The sequence below is a fragment of the Lissotriton vulgaris genome, chromosome 1_1, assembly GCF_964263255.1.
Source record: "Lissotriton vulgaris chromosome 1_1, aLisVul1.2, whole genome shotgun sequence".
Taxonomy (NCBI): domain Eukaryota; kingdom Metazoa; phylum Chordata; class Amphibia; order Caudata; family Salamandridae; genus Lissotriton; species Lissotriton vulgaris.
In genome coordinates this window covers 1,070,588,947-1,070,596,364 of record NC_141685.1, presented here as the reverse complement: position 1 = coordinate 1,070,596,364, position 7,418 = coordinate 1,070,588,947, and the positions used below count along the sequence as shown (strand labels likewise).

At 43.8% G+C, this 7,418-nt stretch overlaps 1 protein-coding gene across 1 annotated transcript in view; it reads left to right on the top strand.

The window, feature by feature from the left end:
- Nucleotides 1-1,031: 1,031 nt before the first annotated feature.
- CSF2RB (colony stimulating factor 2 receptor subunit beta) overlaps nucleotides 1,032-7,418 on the top strand; it is a 182,072-nt gene continuing 175,685 nt past the window's right edge. Inside the window, exon 1 of the mRNA XM_086963204.1 lies at nucleotides 1,032-1,133. The gene's annotated coding sequence lies outside the window, so the exon portion shown is untranslated. The remainder of the gene's footprint in view (nucleotides 1,134-7,418) is intronic.

The following is a 7,418-nucleotide window of genomic DNA, read 5'->3' as shown; positions in this document are numbered from 1 at the left end:
TACTGGAAAAATAATTTTATAGAAAAAACGAATTAATTGACAAGGAAAAGTTAGGAGCGAGCTCTGGATCCACATACAAAGGCCCAGAAAGAAGAAAACTGACGTCATCTCACAGGGATGGACACATATGCGGCTCCATCGTCACTTCAGAACGTAACAACAAAGTCAAGGTGGTGCTGTACAGAGCCACTTACCTACACTCTGGAGCAATGCTGTTTAATAGTTCCAAATCCAGCCCGGCATCTGGGGATATTCTAGAGGTGAGGAATCTGTGGAATCTGTGTTTTGAAGTATTCATCAGAATACCTTATTACCATAAATGTTTCATCATTGGTAATGCCTTGTTGTCGAAAAAATCTCGTGCCTGGTAAAAGCTATTCGACAAGAATCACTTGTCACTCGAAATGTTTGATGCTAAAAACCGCCCTTCTGCCAAAAATATCTCTTCTGAGAATCATTTGTCACCACTGTCAGGTAGTAGAGGGTGGTAATGTTTTTTTAACAAGAATTACTATTCACCATGAACAATTTGTTGCAGGCATGAGCTAATCTCCAATAGCATTTTGTCAACATGAACAATTTCCCGCTACTAAAATCTGACCTCAAGAGGCCAATTCTCACTAAGAATGGCTCCTTGCCAAGGAACACTCCTCAGTAGCAACTCTTGGTTAACGGAATTGTTCACAGGAAGGTCTCATTGCTGGGAAAGAAGACTCTTTTGCTGCCAGGAATCCTTTCTGGACAAGAAAGGCTCACTGAAAATTGCAGCTCTTTAATCAAAAAAGAATTGTCACCAGAAATGGCTTGGGGCCAAGAATGGCTCGTATCTTGCTAATGGCTGTTGGCCAAAACTAGGGAGAAGCCGTGTTGTGCGCGTTTTGCTTGGAGGGTGGTGCTTCCATCCTTGCGGCGAGTCCTGGGTCCCTTGCCTCTAGTCTTAGGTGTAGACTCCGAGAATATTATTGGGCGGGGACTTCTACCAAGGAGGATAGAGGCGGGTGTAACACTGATTATCTCGATGCTTCGGACTTCTGCTTTCCTGAACTCTCTCTCAGCCGTACCTCGTCGCCACTTGTAGGTTGACCGGGTTCGTTGGTGGGGGAGATCATTTTATTGGCACCTACCTTGTTGCGGTAAGTTCCAAACGGTGTTTACCTTTCTTGTGGTAAATGGAAGGGAAGGCTGAAGGTGAAACATGGGTCCCATGAAAATGGGAGCTGGTATGTGAGAAACCCCACCCCCGCCACTGCCACTAAATGCACTGCGCCGCCACCGGGAAATTCCCGGTGGGGGGTGCTTTGTAAGAGGGACGGGGCAGTAAAATGTTTAGCACTGGGGGGACAAACAGCATTGGGTGACACGCTTAGCATGTGACAAGAAGTACCAGTGCAGTGTACTGCTCAGCCTGTGCGTGTGGGTATAGAATGTGGAATGTTTGAATGTTGGATGAATGTCAATTGCAGTATGAGTTGCAGTACGGGCTGAGCAGAGATCATACTGCTCCTGGTGGGGTTCTCCATTTGATTACTTAAACCTGAATAAAATACCATCTAACAACTTATCTACCTCGGCTACCTGATCTTCTGTTCTTTACAACCAGTAACTGGGCGAAAGAAATTATGAGTAAACGGCGGGTATGTGGCACTGAGGAATGCCTATTAATAGCGGGTGACATGCTAAGCAACGGGGGATCGATGCTAAACATGTGGGGGGGGGGCTAAGCGCAAGGAGACAACTCCTATTCACTGGGGGAGGGGGTGCAAATGGTAGAAGTTGGGGCAATTGCTGAGCCACGGGGAACACAAGGCGTTGCGTTTTTACGAATTTGAAAGTATAGGGGCAAGTGATAACCACCGAGTCATACTCAACAGGTGCGGGCAAATGCTATGTAATGGGGGACAAATGTAACGTCCCGGACTCACATGCTAAGCACTAGAGGATGAAAGCCCCAGGGTACAAATACTGTGCAGTGGGGGACACATGCTATGTAATGGAGGACAAATGTAACGTCCCGGACTCACATGCTAAGCACTAGAGGATGAAAGCCCCAGGGTACAAATACTGTGCAGTGGGGGACATATGCTATGTAATGGGGGACACATGTAATGCCCTGCAGGCACACGCTAAGCACTAGAGGATGAAAGGTCTAGGGTACAAATACTGTGCACTTGGGGAGGGGGGGGGGGAGGGGGGATTGCTTTGTGATGGGGGACAAACGTAACGCCCCAGAGGCACAGACTAAGCGCTAGACTCTACAGGATGAAAGCCCTAGGGTACAAATACTGTGCACTGGAGGTGGGGCAGGGGGGGGGGCGTTTACTTTGTAATGCAAAACAAATGTAACTCCCCAGTGGCACATACTAAGCACTAGATGATAAAAGCCCTGGGGCGCAAATATTGTGCACTATGGGACAAAAGGCTTTGTAATGGAGAACAAATGAATGCCCCAGTGGCAGATTCTAAGCACTAGATGATGAAAGCACTGGGGTACACATACTGTTGTTCAAGGGGTAAAATGCTGTGCAATGCGAAACAAATGAAATGCCCCGGTGGCAGATGCTAAGCACTAGAGGATCAAAGCACTGGGGTACAAATACTGTGCACTGGGGATAAATGTTATGTAATGGGGGACAAATGTAACACCCAGAGGCACATGCTAAGCACTAGAGGATGAAAGCCCTAGGGTACAAATACTGTGCACTAGGGGACACATGCTAAACAAATGTTAAGCACCGGAGGAACACGCTAGGCACCAGAGGATGAAAGCCCGTGGGTACAAATACTGTGCACTGAGGGAGAAATAATATGTAAGGGGGAACAAATGTAACACCCTGGAGGCAAATGCTAAGTGCTAGAGGACGAAAGTAAACTGTGCACTGGGGGGGGGGGCAAATGCTATGTAATGGGGAACAAATGTTAAGGCCCAGAGGCACAAATGCTGTGTAATGGAGAACATATCAAGCAGAAACGCATTCCCTTCCACACACTTGTATCTCGTTTATTAGTAGTTACTGATGAAACAGTGAGAGGAAAAGAAAGTGTTTGTAAGTCAGTTGCACTTCTCTGTTTTAGTGTCTGTGTGTAATGGGGTCTGAGTGTGTGTATAGTTTGCTTTTAATGTGCGCTTCTTCGTGAGTCTGTTTGTAAATGTTTGCACGTGGTTGGGTGCATGGGTTTGTGAGCACTTTGTTTATCTAAGCCACTGTGTTTCCAAGCTCACTTAAGGCTGTATGCACCTTGGGTGTTTTAGAAATCTTTCAAAGCATGTGTATCTCAGTGTCTATTTGCAGTGTCCTAGCAAGTGCTGTTGTGTTTCTAGCCAGGCGGTACATACTAAGGAATGAGAAATGAAAGCACAGGGGTACAAATATTGTGCAGTGAAGGGAAAATGATGTGCTGGCTTGCACTGTGAACGTGCTAAACACTAGTTGACAAAGAATGAACGCTTGCTATGTGACATAGACATATGCATATCAGTCAGGGGTGAAAACTAAGCGCAGAGGACCAGTATACTAGGAGAACACACATTAGGTAGTATTTTAGTTCATCTACCATGTGGTGTTGGCAGGAGTGTGCGAGTACTCGTCTATGATAGAGGTGAGGAGGCGGGGCCCACCTTAAGAACTGTTGTAACAATTTCTATTGCTCCTTTGTTATTGATCCATAAATACTTTGTGGATTGGAACATACGTGCTATTATTGCTGTCATGAGTCTTATCATCAGGCATGTATTGAACATGGCGAAAGTATCACCAGAACCTTAAAATGTTACCCCATCCTTCTTTCATACATCTTAACAAGTGACCCCACATCACAGCATGTGTTCTAATGTCACCATCCTTGTCACTATCCAATTATCGGATTTATTGTCCATGTCATTCCTGTCCTCTTAAAGCTATCCTGCTGGATGCGGTGGGTTTTTATGGTCTATAATCCTACATCGTCTGTTTATGCTATGCTGAATACCATAACTGACACCATATGTAACAATTGTTTCTCAGTCAGTTGTGCATACCAATGTTTATGCAATGACAGTTAGAGACAGTTAGAGCATATGTGGCCAAATAACATGGGATTTGGAAAAGTATACCAACAAGTGTTCTTTTGTGACATCATTACTTGAGGTTAAAGTTGTTATTGTCACAGTATATAATTAATAACTGAACATGGAAACACAGTATGGTATGAAAGATACATGCAGATCCTCTGAGTGTAATATTTCATTGATTACCAATGTTAAGGGAGAGATGATGCCTGATGATCCACTCCAGGCGTTACCTTTCGAGAAACACTCAACAATGGTTATAAAATAGTGTATGACACGCTGCACATCAGCTTGTGTACTACACATCTCCTGCTCCGTACACACAAATATACGTTTAATTCCTGCACATAACATCTCATATCTCACGTACCGTACATATATGCAACTTTCTCAGTTTCATGCACATAACTTTGTACACTTGTAGAATAACTCTACTGTTCACATATTTGAAGCCATTGAATAGATAATAAAACATTAAATCATAAGATGAAAACATAAATCATTGTTACACAAAAAACATGAGCCATAATTTTAAAATAGACTAATCTAATCAGGTTACTGGCCCTTTGAAAGAGAGCCTGGAAGCAATATTAGTCACAGTGAGTGCTACATTTCCAGATGAGCAGAGTTCACTCCTCCTTGAATAAATAATTCTATTTCCCATGTCAGCTAATTTTTTTAGGCAAGTAGACAAGAATTTACCAATGCGAGGAAAGATGTTACCTTGCGTGTATAGTGCTCTTTATACATTTTCCTCCTTCGTGCACCTATATCGTTACTGTGAGGACTCAAAACTGTGCATCTCTACTTGTCCTTGAAAGGACAATATTTAAGAACTATCCTGCCTATCGTGACGTGTGCGCTGTACTTCGATGCTCTGGCGTGGGACATACTTTCTCCATATTGTTCTTGCAGTGGAGTGCTCTCACATCTCCTGGGCACTGGTGCACATTTGACGAAATATTACACTCAATAAAAAGAAAAGTGGAAAAACGAGATTGGGAAGTATGGAGCCTTACAGTGGTATTGAACATGTATATGCAGTACAGACAGCAGCAGGGCCTAATGTGTTTAAAAAAAATCCTACAACAAAAACAAAACGGTGGAGGAGGACCTAGGGGAAGTTTAAAGACCAAGCTCTGGGTACTATCCCCAGCAGAACCAATAAACAACAAAAGGTACCAGAGGGTCTCAGGTAAATGTGCCCATAAACAAAGAGAACCAACCAAGGACTCACCCTTGCCCCCAGGTTATGTCACAGAGAGCTCTCCATGGATGAGGAAAAATACCCATCAGTCACCATTCGGATCCGCCCTTCATCATTTGGGGTTTTATCCGTACCACCCGTCAGAGATTATTAGTACTCTCCTAGGAGGTCAACCCGGTGGTAGGGGGTATCCTCAATGAGTATAAGAGACGACAGTGTGGTATACCACTCGATGTAGGTGAGTGGCAGAAAAAGTGGGACTGGGGTGTGCAGTGCAAAAGAAGGTGTAAAAGGAAAAAACCAAGAAAAGTGAGTTTAAAATTGGTTTAGAAAAAGCACCATACAAAGATTTATTCCAGTTGTGCTTAACATACCAATGTTAAAAACAGTGCACCCGCAGACTATCTGTTTATGTAGACAGCCTCAGGTCAATATGGTCGACTAGTTTCAGCAAATAAAGGACTATTTTTGTCATTGCTTTCTTCAGGACCAGAATTAAAATAGATGCTACTACACCAGGTGAAAAAAGTAATTCACAAGTAAAAAGTGACACCAAAGAAACATGAACAAGTGCACACGGTCACCTGTAGGCTTCCGGTGCCCTTACAGTCTGTGCAAATCACTCAATCTGTAAGGTTGGCTGGCCTCACCCCACCTGGCAGAGGCTCAGGGGAAAATGAAGCACCGCTCTAACCGTCGGTACTCCTGGCCGGCGTCCTGGCCTTCACCGGAAGCATACAGGTGACCGTGTGCACTTGTTCATGTTTCTTTGGTGTTACTTTTTACTTGTGATTTACTGTTTTCACCTGGTGTAGTAGCATCTATTTTAATTCTGGTCCTGAAGAAAGCAATGACAAAAATAGTCCTTTATTTGCTGAAACTAGTCGACCATATTGACCTGAGGCTGTCTACATAAACAGATAGTCTGCGGGTGCACTGTTTTTAACATTGGTATGTTAAGCACAACTGGAATAAATCTTTGTATGGTGCTTTTTCTAAACCAATTTTAAACTCACTTTTCTTGGTTTTTTCCTTTTACACCTTCTTTTGCACTGCACACCCCAGTCCCACTTTTTCTGCCACTCACCTACATCGAGTGGTATACCACACTGTCGTCTCTTATACTCATTGAGGATACCCCCTACCACCGGGTTGACCTCCTAGGAGAGTACTAATAATCTCTGACGGGTGGTACGGATAAAACCCCAAATGATGAAGGGCGGATCCGAATGGTGACTGATGGGTATTTTTCCTCATCCATGGAGAGCTCTCTGTGACATAACCTGGGGGCAAGGGTGAGTCCTTGGTTGGTTCTCTTTGTTTATGGGCACATTTACCTGAGACCCTCTGGTACCTTTTGTTGTTTATTAAAAAAAATCCTAAACAAATGAGTGTAGTGGTCCAAAGATGTTCCAAGGTACCGAACGCTAAGGAAACAGATTACAAGACTGGCATGTCTTGATTTCAATGTATGCATCTTTTCCCACCACCGACACTCCCTGCCCCCCCCCCTTCCTTACACTTCTTTCTCTTGGTCAAAATCTGATCACGAGATTAAAGGTAAGGTACGGACAAATGACTGTCGGTGATATTTCATCACCTGGAACGACCAGCACAAATTAAGCACAGACAAGAGGTTACATTATGGGCGAGGGGCTCAGAGTTTATTACTAGTATAGGCCACAGCCTTGCACGCAATCAGCTAGATACATCCTAGCATACACTAGGAAACAGCCACTTACACACTGAGAACACATGCTTTAGAATATTTACAGAAACTTAAACCACCCAAGTTGGCATAAAACATACAACAGTGTTAAGTGAGCTTAGAGACATAAATGCACAGACAGAAAAGGATGCTCACAGACACATGTACACTACCACTAATTAAATACACAGAAACACACAGACTCACGAACACGACAGACAAGTACCTACAAAAGTGCGCACAATACAGCAAACTGTACAGACGCTCAGAACCCAATAGACACTGACATAAACAAAGCCACTAAAAAAGAGAAGTGCAACTGACTGATAAACGCGTCTTCTCCTCGTAACTGTTTCATCACCGAGTACTAAGAAAAGCGATACAAGTAGCTGGAACATTTTTGTGGAAGTGAATCAGCTCCTTTGTGGGGAAAGGAAGTGGAAAGCAGCACACCCTTT